This window comes from Hyperolius riggenbachi, chromosome 6, assembly GCF_040937935.1.
Source record: "Hyperolius riggenbachi isolate aHypRig1 chromosome 6, aHypRig1.pri, whole genome shotgun sequence".
NCBI lineage: Eukaryota > Metazoa > Chordata > Amphibia > Anura > Hyperoliidae > Hyperolius > Hyperolius riggenbachi.
Genome location: NC_090651.1, coordinates 258,545,489 through 258,560,196, shown reverse-complemented (window position 1 = coordinate 258,560,196; position 14,708 = coordinate 258,545,489).

Here is a 14,708-nt window from a genome sequence, read left to right as displayed (position 1 = left end):
CAAAGGGTTTCCAGCATGATAGACTGCCACACAGAGGCCTTACGTGGCACTTGCAGCAGGTAGAAGTAGACACAGCAAAAGGTGACAAATACTTGTCACTGTGCTTCCACAATCACCAGAAAGCAGGCCGAAAGTTTAAGCTCAATGCACTATATCAAGTAAAACAGTGGTTTGCAAAAGTATTCGGCCCCCTTGAAGTTTTCCACATTTTGTCACATTACTGCCACAAACATGAATCAATTTTATTGGAATTCCACGTGAAAGACCAATACAAAGTGGTGTACACGTGAAAAGTGGAACGAAAATCATACATGATTCCAAACATTTAAAAGAAAAAAATAACTGCAAAGTGGGGTCAGCGTAATTATTCAGCCCCCTGAGTCAATACTTTGTAGAACCACCTTTTGCTGTAATTACAGCTGCCAGTCTTTTAGGGTATGTCTCTACCAGCTTTGCACATCTAGAAACTGAAATCCTTGCCCATTCTTCTTTGCAAAACAGCTCCAACTCAGTCAAATTAGATGGACAGCGTTTGTGAACAGCAGTTTTCAGATCTTGCCACAGATTCTCGATTGGATTTAGATCTGGACTTTGACTGGGCCATTATAACACATGGATATGTTTTGTTTTAAACCATTCCATTGTTGCCCTGGCTTTATGTTTAGGGTCGTTGTCCTGCTGGAAGGTGAACCTCCGCCCCAGTCTCAAGTCTTTTGCAGACTCCAAGAGGTTTTCTTTCAAGATTGCCCTGTATTTGGCTCCATCCATCTTCCAATCAACTCTGACCAGCTTCCCTGTCCCTGTTGAAGAGAAGCACCCCCAGAGCATGATGCTGCCACCACCATATTTGACAGTGGGGATGGTGTGTTCAGAGTGATGTGCAGTGTTAGTTTTCCGCCACACATACAGTAGTGTCTTGCATTTTGGCCAAAAAGTTCAATTTTGGTCTCATCTGGCCAGAGCACCTTCTTCCACATGTTTGCTGTGTCCTCCACATGGCTTGTGGCAAACTGCAAACGGGACTTCTTATGCTTTTCTGTTAACAATGTCTTTCTTCTTGCCACTTTTCCATAAAGGCCATTAGTTGTGCAGTGCAAACTAATAGTTGTCCTATGGACAGATTTCCCCCACCTGAGCTGTAGATCTCTGCAGCTCTTTCAGAGTCACTATGGGCCTCTTGACTGCATTTCTGATCAGCGCTCTCCTTGTTCGGCCTGTGAGTTTAGGTGGATGGCCTTGTCTTGGTAGGTTTACAGTTGTGCCATACTCCTTCCATTTCTGAATGATCGCTTGAACAGTGCTCCGTGGGATGTTCAAGGCTTTGGAAAATATTTTGTAGCCTAAGCCTGCTTTAAATTTCTCAATAACTTTATCCCTGACCTGTCTGGTGGGTTGTTTGGACTTCATGGTGTTGTTGCTCCCAATATTCTCTTAGACAACCTCTGAGGCTGTCACAGAGCAGCTGTATTTGTACTGACATTAGATTACACACAGGTGCAATCTATTAAGTCATTAACACTCATCAGGCAATAGCCTCAATTCACTAAGCTTATCTCCTGTCTTTAATAACTCTTCTAGAGTTGTTACCATGGCGATAAGGCATGTAGTATTCAGGAAACATTTTACCTCAGGCAAGCCTAAAGTTAACTCTTCTGTCTTTAAATTAACTCTCCAATCCTTAAAATAACTCCAGAGTTAAAGACAGGCTGTTAATTAACTGCGTGTGAAAATAACTACAGAGGAGGTAAATTAACTACAGAGGAGGTAAATTAACTACAGAGGAGGTAAATTAACTACAGGAGAGGTAACTTAAGGAATGAAGAGGTAAGATAACTCTCTCACGTGTGGAGGTAAGTTTTCTCTTGCTTTATTATCTCTAGCATGATCTTAGTGAATTGAGGCCTATGTCTATGGGCAACTGACTGCACTCAGACCAAAAGGGGCTGAATAATTACGCACACCGCACTTTGCAGTTATTTATTTGTAAAAAATGTTTGGAATCATGTATGATTTTCGTTCCACTTCTCACGTGTACACCACTTTGTATTGGTCTTTCATGTGCTCTGGTCAGATGAGACCAAAATGGAACTTTTTGGCCAAAATGCAAAACGCTATGTGTGGCGGAAAACTAACACTGCACATCACTCTGAACACACCATCCACACTGTCAAATATGGTGGTGGCAGCATCATGTTCTGGGGGTGCTTCTCTTCAACAGGGACAGGGAAGCTGGTCAGAGTTGATGGGAAGATGGATGGAGCCAAATACAGGGCAATCTTGGAAGAAAACCTCTTGGAGTATGCAAAAGATTTGAGACTGGGGCGGAGGTTAACCTTCCAGCAGGACAATGACCCTAAACATAAAGCCAGGGCAACAATGGAATGGTTTAAAACAAAACATATCCATGCGTTAGAATGGCCCAGTCAAAGTCCAGATCTAAATCCAATGGAGAATCTGTGGCAAGATCTGAAAACTGCTGTTCACAAACGCTGCCTATCTAAGCTGAGCTGTTTTGCAATGAAGAATGGGCAAGAATTTCAGTCTCTAGATGTGCAAAGTTGGTACAGACATACCCTAAAAGACTGGCAGCTGTAATTGCAGCAAAAGGTGGTTCTACAAAGTATAGACTCAGGGGGCTAAATAATTACGCACACCCCACTTTGCAGTTTTTTTTTAATGTTTGGTATTATGCATGATTTTCATTCCATTTCTCACATGTACACCACTTTGTATTGGTCTTTCACGTGGAATTCCAATAAAATTGATTCAGGTTTGTGGCAGTAATGTGACAAACTGTGGAAATCTTCAAGGGGGCTGAATACTTTTGCAAACCACTGTACCTTAACTTACACAAAGAGGCTCAGGATTGGTCATTATATTTCACATTTGCTTAAAATATTCTAAAAATAGAGCCCGTGGTTGTTTTGGGCATGCAGAGCAGGATCAGACAATCCTTATGGAGATAGAGGCAGAAGGACAGATGGAGGGCGTGGCAGAATACAATTGATGTTTTACTTACCAAAACAAAAAAAAAATCTTATTAGATATGGGCAAAAAGAAATTCTTAAAGTAAACCTGAGGTGGGGTTTTAAACTAAAGAACAAACAATGTTACCTGATCCGGGGTGCTGTGCGGATTAGGTAGCCGCAATCCCCGCTGCTCTCCACCGCTCCTGTGGCCTGCAGACTTCTACTTTTGGTTTCTGTGACCCCTGAGGTCACAACACTGGAAGAAGCTGCTTTGTGTCTCACATACAGAGCAGCATGCAGGGAAGCGGGGAGTGGCCATGGAGAGAGAGAGCTGCCCAATGGCAGCTGGGGATGGCCTGCAGGAACACCACTAATGGGCGTTTAAGCATGCAAATACCTCTCCTCCCTTGCTCTCAAGATTGGCGACAATTGCATGTCACCTATCTCAGGGGGAGAGCTTTGGTGGTGGGGGGGCAGAGAGAGGCGTAGGGGGACACAGAGGCATGCCTGTGTGTCACATCCCCCCCCCCCCCCACAGCCGCACATACTTGGGTATGGGTACACTTTAATGTGCAGAGTGAAACTTTTTACGTACCAGCCCGTATTCAATTTCCAATTGTTTAAAGGGAGCCAAAGCTGAAAATAATAAAGATTCTATACATACCTGGGGCTTCCTCCAGCCCCATGCGCGCTGATCGATCCCACGCCGCCATCCTCCTCTGCTCGCAGCTATGAGAACCGGCTGTTCCGTCAGTCGGAGGCAGTCTACCGTAGCGAAGTGCGCCGTTTGCGTATCTCTGCAGCAGTGTATGGAGAGATACGTAGAGGGCGCACTTCTCCAGCGTAGCCCAGCTCCGATGACGTCACTGACGGGAGCTGGTTCTCGTAGATGTGGGCAGCGGCGGATGGCGGCGTGGGATCGATCAGCGCGTATGGGGCTGGAGGAAGCCCCAGGTATGTATAAAAGCTTTTTCATTTCTTCAGCTAGGGAACATCTTCAGCATTCTGCAATTACAAAAAGTACTGCCAAAATTATTTTGAGTATTTTCTTGCTTGCTGGTGGCTTAAAGGGAATTTCATAGATAAGTAATAAAAACATCACCTAGGAGAAAACTTAGGAGAAAAAATGTAATTGAATAAGGGTCACAATTCCCCCTCCCCCTCCCCCCCCCCCCCCCCACACACACACACACACAACTGAACAGATAATGTAGAAATTAAACTGGGTGGGTGATGTTCACCTCAGTCCAGGGGTCAGTAACTATATCCCCAACTGAATCAAAATATCATCTTCGCACAAACCCAAAAATCGTAGCTGTGGATGCCCTTCAAAGTGACGAAAGCTTCCTGCGCCAGTGTAGAATTTGCTAAAATATTTCCTGTGATAAGATATACATTTTAACCACTCTTAGGCCTCTTTCAACTGAACGGCGCACTAGTCAGGCAGTTTAATCTACCATCTTTCGATTTCATGCAGTCCAATGGCAGCATTGGTAACCTCACGCATGTCAACGTTTGACATGTGATGGGTTTACTGGCCTCAAAAAAAAGTGACATGTTGGGTCTAAGCACAGCTGTGCCTGGATGTGACTCCACAGGAGAGCTGCCACTCCACCTCCATTGCTGAGTGCTAGCAAGTGAATTCACCACTTTCAGCCTCCTGTGTGAAAGAGGCCTTACTGTGTGCAACCCATTTCTCAACAGGTGGTAAAATCTCCTTTCCTCCATGCATAGTTCATTTGCTCTTATACTTTGTACAGACCTAAAGATAAAAAGCTAATCTGCCGAGCTTTCCTATTGTCCTTACATGTATTGTATATATACATTTTTATTAGGTCTCCTTTAAATTGTGTCTTTTCCAAGCTGATTAAGCCCAGTTTGTCTATTCCATCCCTTTCATTAACTTACAGTAGCTGCCCATTTTGTACCTGTTCTAAAACCTTTGTGTCCTTTCTGTAATATGGTACCCAAACCTGTATCTAATACTCCAGATGTGGCCTCTCAGGGAGTTTATCCAGAAGCAGAAATATATCACAATCTTGTGCTTTTACTTCCCACGTCATGCTTTCAATAACTTTGTTTTCTTTAGATGCTGTTTGGCATTGAATGCATTATTTGTTTTTCTTGTTTGGCTCGGTAGATGTTTGATATGTAGCTTTTAGTAATGAATTCATTTGAGATTGATTTATGGTAAACACCCTCTCTTTGTACATTGTTTTGGACTTCGGCTGATGTCATTTCTTGGGCTCCCTTTTTGCAGCATGAAAGATCAGGGGCAAAAAATGGGACCATGTAGTAGATGCACCCTTAGCTAACTGAATGGCACTGGTTAATATCCAAATTCAGGAAAGACTGAAGAGAGCGTTTTAAAGGACAACTGAAGTGAGAGGGACATGAAGGCTGCCATATTTATTTCATGTTGCTGATCCTCTGCCTTGAATACATTTGACTGAAGTTTGAATGGATTTGCTGCATGCTTGTTTCAGGTGGGTGATTCAGATGCTACAGATGCATGAAAGATCAGCAGGATAGCCAGGCAATTGGCATTGTTTAAAAGAAAATCAAAATAGCAGCTTTCATATCCCTCTCACTTCAAGTGTCCTTTAATGGTATTTTCAACAGTAGCAGTAGTAGCATTAGCGGAGTAGCAGCAGTAGTAATAGTAGTAGTAGTAATAGTAGCGAAAGTAGATGAAAACACAAAATGATATTAAGTAACTAGGCAATTAGGCTTGTTTTAAAAAAAACGGGTGCTAGAAGTCCACCAGTGCGCTTGGCAGCGTCCGAGTGTCTGCATCTGCATTTCAACGCCTGACACAGACGCAGCCTATGGATGCAGATTCCAGGGCTTTTATTAGGTAGGATGAATACCAAGTAGTTAAATAATAAATAATAACTAATCATAAAACTCAGCATAATGTTTAGAAACACCATAGATTGAGTCAGTCTTCATCTTCGCTAAACAAAGGATTAGTTTCCTGTATTCCAAAAATCACACGCAGGAAATGTTATGCACACTTTCAGTGGCCTCTAGTGTCTCTACCAAGAACTGCGCAGGGGTGATGCATTTCTTCATTGGTTTGTAGTAGCAAATGGTATTCTGTTAGCCTTACATAGTAGAAGATCGTAACAGAATTGTTGTGATATATTTTATTGGCTAATTACATTTATTAGCAGAATCAAGATTTCAAGAATACTCAGTGCTTTTCCGCAATATTGGTATTACATAAACAGAACGGTGCAGCACGGTGGCATAGTGGTTAGCGCTCTCTCGCCTTGCAAGCGCTGTGTCCGCGGTTCGAATCCCAGCCAGGTCAACATCTGCAAGGAGTTTGTATATTCTCCCTGTGTCTATGTGGGTTTCCTCCGGGCACTCCGGTTTCCTCCCACATCCCAAAAACATACAGATAAGTTAATTGGCTTCCCCCCAAAAAATTGGCCCTAGACCATACATGCACTATGGTAGGGACTAGATTGTGAGCCCCTCTGAGGGACAGTTAGTGACAAGACAATATACTCTGTACAGCGCTGCATAATATGTCGGCGCTATATAAAATAAACAGAAAATCACAAGTTATGTACACATAAAAAAGTACCCAACGTAAAAGCTCTTGGTTGGTGTGCACTGTATTTGTGTGTGTACATATCTGTTTGTGACGTTTAAGTCATTGGTGTAACATCATGCCTGAGGAAGAGAAAGGAATACACTCAGAAGCATGTGACTGAACATCATTTTAATTAGTCAATAAAAGGTATTAACTATGACCACAAATGATTTGTGTGTTTTATTTTACTGGTTTGCAGTCTCCTGTTTAAAGGGGCCCTGAGCAGAGGATAAAAATGGAATGTGAACTTCCTTCAACCCCCCCATAGTCCGTGAGGTCCTTTGATGTCCTCTGGGTCCCCTCCGTTTTCCTGCTGGCGGCTCCGGTAGCATGTGACTTCTCCGGGAGTCATGCGCAACTGTGTATACACGGCTTGTCCGCGCGCCTGGTTGTCGCAGTGAGCGTTCTGTACATGCGCAGTTATTAAAACAATGAACCGCACTTGCGCAAAATGCTTATGGCGACGGAACCTCGTAAGTTATGGTGGGCTAGAGGAAGCCCCAGGTATGTTCAAATTCCATTTATCTCCTCTGTTCAGGGTTTCTTTAGAGCACATGTGGACTGTACTCTAAATTGTTGACTTTTACCTACCTGGGGCTTCTTCCAGACTAGAATGCGCATGCGCAATAGGTGTGATTGGAGTTCCAGTCGCAGATCTCACAGAGCTGCCAGCGGAAGAACCCGGAAGACAAAGAAAATAATTGTGGCCATACACTTAACCCTCCTGGCGGTAAGCCCGAGCTATGCCGCGCAGGAGGATTTCTTAGGCCCTGCTGGGCCGTTTTGCATATTTTTTTCGGGTACACGCAGCTAGCACTTTGCTAGCTGCGTGTACTGCCCGATCGCCGCCGCTCCACGCCGAATCGCCGCTATCCGCCGCGCCGCCCCCCCTCCCTCCATACCCCATGTGCTGCCTGGCCAATCAGAGCCAGGCAGCGCTGAGTGGTGGATCGGGACTCCCTTTGACGTCACAACGTCGATGATGTCGGTGACGTCATCCCGCCTGTCGACATGGCGACGGGGGAAGCCCTAATGGAAATCCCGTTCAGAACGGAATTTCCGGACAGGCTTGATCGCCAGAGGCGATTGAAGAGGGTGGGGGGATGCCGCTGCACAGTGGCTGTCATGTAGCTAGCGTTAGGCTAGCTACATGATTTAAAAAAAATAAAATAAAAAAAATAGTGCTGTGCTGCCCCCTGGCGGTTTTAATTGACCGCCAAGGAGGTTAAAGGACAACTATCAAAGTTAAGTAAAGTTCTAAATGCCACATATATTTCCAGTAATTACTAGCAAATAGCAATACAAAGGATTTTTTTCACCTTTTCACATCTGATGAGAAGAAAATATGACATTTACATGGAACAGTGTTCACTGTGGGCATTAGTATGGAGGACTGTGTCCAGCAGATCCAGCATACAGAAATAATCTTCTCTAAGGCCTAGTCCACACTAGGTCTGGAACCGTATCCGTGGCTCGATTTTTAAAACCGTAGCTGAACCGGAGCCACGGATAGCAATGTTAAAAATAGCAGCCGTCTTCACCCAAACAAAAAACGGATCCGTCTGCGTTTGCAGGGATCCATTTTCAAAACCTGAACGGAAGGCCTGGATCTGCTGCATTTTTGCAGAACGCATATGGATCTGGATACACGGAGGGGTAATGTCAGACAATGGGAAAATGGATCCCCCTCTACACAGGAAGTTTTGGACACAGAAACGAATCAGTTTCTGTGTCCCAGCCTACAGGGGAGGGAGGGGGCCGCCATGCTGGAGGGGCATAGCAGACAAGACGGGGGTGGCAGCAGTCGGCGGGCAGGGGGGACGTGTCCCCCCTCCCTCACCTGGGTCCCCCTGTCCCCCACTACCTCCTCCAGCTAGTTTGCGCAAACGTTTTTCAAATGAATAAGAGTGGCGAGCAGGGAGCTTTCCTCCTCGTACTTCCTCCGCTCACCGCGTCACTGCCTGCAATGACATCTTCCGAAGTATAGAGGGCAGCATTGCAGGCAGTGACGCGGCGAGTGGAGGAAGTACAAGGAGGAGGAGGTAAGCTTCCCGCTCGCAGCTCTTATCTATTTGAAAAACGTTTTCACAAACTAGCTCGAGGGGGTAGCGGGAGACGGGGGACCCAAGTGAGGGAGGGGGGATGTCCCCCCTCCCCACCAACTGCTGCCACCCCTGTCCTGCCTGCTATGCCCCTCCACCCAAAACGCAAACGGATCATGCTGCAAAAAAAGCAGCATGGATCCGTTTGCGTTCAGGTTTGGCTAGGTCCACGGACTGCTAGGTTCACAGACCGCAGGCTCCGTCCCGCAACCGTGCCTAGTGTGGACCTGGCCTAACTCTAATACTGTGAGTAAAATGTGTTCAGAATTATATAAAGCAAAAACATAGCTTCAAATGTGTGTAAATAATCATCAGCCGCAGCTGCCTGCTTGTTCTGTCTCTCTCTCTCTCTCTCTCTCTCTCTCTCTCTCTCTCTCTCTGCCTGGATTGTAAACTGTTTACAGCCAGGTTAAAGTTCAGCTTTTGAGAGAGAATTGAGAGAGAATCGAGTGTGTTCCAGTAAGCCCAATCGATGACAAGTAGCCAATATCATTGTTGAATCGACCAGCTTAGTTAATCTAGCAGGATGGAAGATATCGTTTGATCACACAGGATTCGGCTACTCTTTACATGTTAATCTATCGACTCTGAATTGATTTTTACATTCAGAGCATGGAGGCGCAACATCCATTAGATCAATTAGTGAAGGTGAATTGCATAGGATATCACTTGTAGTGTGTGGGCTACTAGTCGACCGACTTTCAACTAACTAATTTGATCGCTTAGTAAAGTTGATAGCTTTGTCGATTGAACCAAAATTGCTAGATATATGACCACCTATATAGATTTCCACCCAATGTTCCAAAACAATTGATTCTTTTCTGAAAGAATTGATTCAGAAGGAATCGATTCCTACCATGCACTGTGTCAGGAACCGGCCCGCGGCACGACTGCGGGTTTGACCAGATCGAGAGGGGAAGCAGCCTTAGTCAAGCTAAAACAAGGCTGGGACCCCTCAGAACACCTCTCACTGCCACCACTAGCTGTTCGCTAGACACTTCCACTCTGCTGTCGAGTCCGCAGCGCGCACTCCGCGTTTTCGTATTCGGGTCAGCTTTGCGCTTAGGCCGAATACGGGAACGCCACGCACCCACACACACACACAGTTGCACTCTTACACTGTAGTGAAGCAAAAAACCACTAACAGTCGTTCCGAACGATACTGTTAGCCACTCTGCTGTCGCTACTCGCACTGTCGTTTTTCGTACAATGGGTCAGCTGCAAAATTTAGGCCAACGTATGACAAACGCCCCCACACACAATGCAATTACAATCTTATATGGTAGTGTCGCCCAATCATACAATCAGGCACGGACTTATACACACTTCAATCTCTTCTAGGCTATGAGTGTTAGTTTAGTACGGCAGAAGTCAAGCTTATTAAATAATAATTTAATATTCCAGGGAAAAGAGTGGAACAATGCAGAACAGAATATATACAAAAGATTACAAAAACAAAGTAAAAAGTTACAAAGATAAAGTACAAAAATACACACAAAGCGATTTTGCTTACCAAAATAAACGGGGAAATAAACGTACCAGCGTATCGATCTGGCGTTGTTGCGGGAGTACGCACTTCTGGTCAGGAACCAGGTTAGTTCTAGCCGTGTGGACTACCTCCAAGAACTACCAGTTGTGGCTATCCTAGCTGCGGTTTTATACTGTGCGGTACGCCTGGAGGCTGCAACTTCCTTGGGGAGGGGAGGAACTAGTTTTTAATTAAATCTCAGACATATTCCATTTCCAGGTAACAGTCTATACATCAAAAGATTGTGAAGTGAGGCTTTCAACTCCAGGTGAAAACTTGATTAAGGCTTCCTCCCATTATTTCCTAGCAACAAAGCTTTCCTGTCTCAGCCCTTAAAGTCTGCAGAGATTTCCAACCCCCTTCCAATAGATGTAATTTACAGGGTATCGTTTGCACCTCCACCAATAATTCAATTTCCACAGGTAAAAAATGGTAAACTCAAACTCAAAGTACTTTATATGGTCAAGACAATCACCCATTTCCTGGCCCCAAGCAACTCAAGGCCACAGCTCCCTTCTAGCAGACCTACATGGAACACAGGCAGAAAAATGAAAGAATATGTTCCTTTATTATCCTTAACATCACCAGCACCCCAATATATCACCACACACTGCACATCAATTTCCAATAGATTCCAGCAGGGAATCTATTGAAAACCGACTGAACTGCATAGTCGCACTGTTCGATGCAGTACAAATCTAAAGGCCATTGATCTGCCAATGCCTTTGTCTCCTGATTGTTTTATATTTTCTATCCTGACCAATCAATATCTCACATTTTTGGGAATCGATTCCCAGCAGATGAATTGAAGCTGGAAGGAATCGAATGAGAAAATCGATGACTGTATGGCCACATTTATTAACTGTATATTTAGGCTGCTTTCACAGTGGGGCATTACAGGCGCATGTTAGTGCAGCCTGTAACGCAGCCCACTGCACAGCAATGAAAAGTCAATGGGCTGTTCACAGTGCCCACGTTGCGTTACATTGTAACGCAGCACGTTTTAAAAAAGTGCTGCATGCTGTGCGTTATACGCGGCTAAGCCGCATTACACTGTTTGCACATGCTCAGTGATGTTGGAGGAGGAGGTCTCCCCTCCTCCTCCGCGGCTAGCCACATGGCTAATTAATATTCACTGCACTCAGTGACGTGCAGTGTTTACTTCCTGGTGCGGCCGCTCTGTGCGGCGATTGGCTGGCGGGACCACGTGATGCAGATCACGTGGTGTCCGCATCACATTGCACAAAAAAGGTGCACCAAGAGCTGCATAATGCAGCTCTAGGTAGCGTCCTCGTCCAGCACCACCAGGCGTTGCGTTAGGGGCACGTTATGCGACCTATAACGTCCCCTAAAACGCAACGTCCTGGTGGGAAAGAAGCCTTAAACCAGGGGTCCTCAAACGTTTTGGGTCGAGGGCCAGGTTAATATACTTCAGACTGCTGGGGGGCCAGAGTATACATAAAATGATGTAGAAGTCTTTGCGGGCCAGACAGTGAAGCATACCCAGGTGACAACCTGCAGTGGACAGCAGTGTCACCTGATGTGGAATTTGATTGGAAACCAGCAAATTACTGCTTTCTGGCTTCCATGTGGATGGTTGGTTCCAGCACTGCTATTTTATATGTGGACCACCAATATTTAAAGATGTAGATGACCGTATCTATAAGTAATACATTTTGTGTGTGTGTGGGGGGGGGGGAGGGGGTGGTAAAAAAGCCTCAGGGGGCCACATTCGGCCCGTGGGCCTTAGTTTGAGTCATTTGGTCATTTTCATACAGGCACGTGCACATGGGGCTGCTCTGGGTGCCCAGGCACCCCCTTTTTAAAATCTTCAAAAAATGCCCCACTCGTGATGCAAAATAAGCTCCGCCCCCGACCGCGTTTCAAGTGGAGAGGCCCAGACAGGAATCCTAGTGTGGCATACTGACCTCTCCCTCCACCTAAGACCCAAACTGACCTCTACCTCCCTCAGCACCCATAGTGACCTCTCCCTCCACCTAGTACCCAGTGACCACTCCCTCCCCTAGCACTCACAGTGACCTCTCCCTCCACCTAGGACCCATACTGACCTCTCCCTACTCAGTACCCACAGTGACATCTCCCTTCACCTAGCACCCACAGTTACCTCTTCCTCCTCCTAGCACCCACAGTGACCTCTCTCTTACCCAGCACCCACAATGACCTCTCCCTCCACCTGGGACCCATAGTGACCTCTCCCTCCCCAGCACCCACAGTGACCTCTTCTTCCCCCAGCACCCACAGTGACCTCTCCCTCCACCAGCACCCACAGTGACCTCTCCCTCCACCAGCACCCACAGTGACCTCTTCCTCCACCTAGCACCCACAGTGACCTCTCCCTCCACCTACCACCCACAGAGACCTCTCCCTCCATCTAGCACCCACAGTGACCTCTCGCTCCACCTAGCACCCACATTGACCTCTCCCTCCACCTGGGACCCACAGTGACCTCTCCCTCCCCAGCACCCACAGTGACCTCTCCCTCCCCCAGCACCCACAGTGACCTCTCCCTCCCCCAGCACCCACAGTGACCTCTCCCTCCACCTAGCACATACAATGATCTCTCCCTCCACCTAGGACCCATAGTGACCTCTCCCTCCCTCAGCACCCGCACTGACTTATCCCTCCCCCAGCACCCACAGTGATTTTTCCCTCCCCCAGTGGCTACCCTCCTGTCCCCTGCAGCACCTACAGGGACCTCCCATCCCAAAAGCAGCACCTACAGTGACCTCTCCCATTGCCAGCACCCACAGTGGCTTCTCCCAACACCCAGCATCCACTCCCTCCTCCAGTAACCACACTGACTTCTCCTAGCACCCACAGTGGCCTACCCTTCCCCCAGCACCCACACTGACCTCTACCTCCCTTAGGAGCAACTATGCCATTCATAGCAGCACCCATAGTGACCTCCCACCCCCTGCATCCACAATGACCTCTACCTCCCGAGACCAACAGTGATCTCCCCCAAAAGACCCACAGTGACCTCCCTTTCCTCCAGAAAGAAGCCTTAAACCAGGGGTCCTCAAATGTTTTGGGTTGAGGGCCAGGTTAATATACTTCAGACTGCTGGGGGGCCAGAGTATACATAAAATGATGTAGAAGTCTTTGCGGGCCAGACAGTGAAGCATACCCAGGTGACAACCTACAGTGGTCAGCATTGTCACCTGATGTGGAATTTGATTGGAAACCAGCAAATTACTGCTTTCTGGCTTCCATGTGGATGGTTGGTTCCAGCACTGCTATTCTATATGTGGACCACCAATATTTAAAGATGTAGATGACCGCATCTATAAGTAATACATTTTGTGTGTGGGGGGGGCGGTAAAAAAGCCTCAGGGGGCCACATTCGGCCCGTGGGCCTTAGTTTGAGTCATTTGGTCATGTATAGGTTTCTCTGATTGGTTGCCATGTCATAGCTTTGACTTTATAAGGAGCATGCTTGCAGTTGTTCATTTGGCTGTGTGGCGTGAACAAGGACTGTGATGGTCCGAAACGGTGGACCGTAGCCACTATGCAGCTTTAATGTTTGTACTTTTTATGATCCAATAAAATAATTTTCTGATTAAAAGAGCTGTGCCGGATCATCTTGGAGAAACTGGCCTTAGTTTGAGGACCATTGATTTAAACCGTTATTGTTGAGACACTTTTATGAAAATAGATGACAGGAAATGTGTGTATGGGAAGGTGCAGTGGGAGAAATAAAACTGATGCTTGTATTGTCTCTGTTTCAGTACATGGAAGATAATGTTATATAAGGTCAGGAAACAAAATCACAAAGGATCTATTGTTCTCACAAACAGCGTTCCTAGATTAGATGAAGATTCTTCTAGGATACAGAGACATCACTTTATGAGTTTAGCTGACAGCCATTGACCTAATTAAAGGGACCCTGAGCTCAGTCAGAAAATTAAATTTGGACTTAGTGATGTCTCTGTAAAAGCCTCATCTACACGCGTAGATGAGGCTCCGATGTTCCTTATCAATCGAGCCGCTGATGCGGCTCGAATGATAAGATCCGACAGGCCGGATCTTGCCACCGCCGATTCCCTGCTCGTTCCCCGCGAGGGGACAATGGCAGGGAATCGAGAGGAAGATAAGCGGCGCCGGCGGGGACGAGCGGGGAATCGAATCCGACGCGCGGGCGAGCGGTGACGTGACGGGGATGAGACGGAATGCGGAAGAGGCAATCCGGTAGGCTAATCGAGCCGCCGGATCGGAGCCTTATCTACGCGTGTAGATGGGGCTTTAGATCCTAGAAGCATTTTCATGTGGCAGTGATCTGAAACTCCACTCCCCCTCCATCTGCACGAGCGCTGCAGCCACAGTGAAATGCTGGGGGGTGGGGCATACTTTCTGACCACCCAGCGCAACAAGGCTAAGTAACTGGATAATGGAAGAGGCTACACAAGTTGCCCAGAGCGGATGCCGTCTGAGCCTCTGGGTAAGTAACAAAACAGATACAAGAAAGACAGATGGAACGCTTGCAA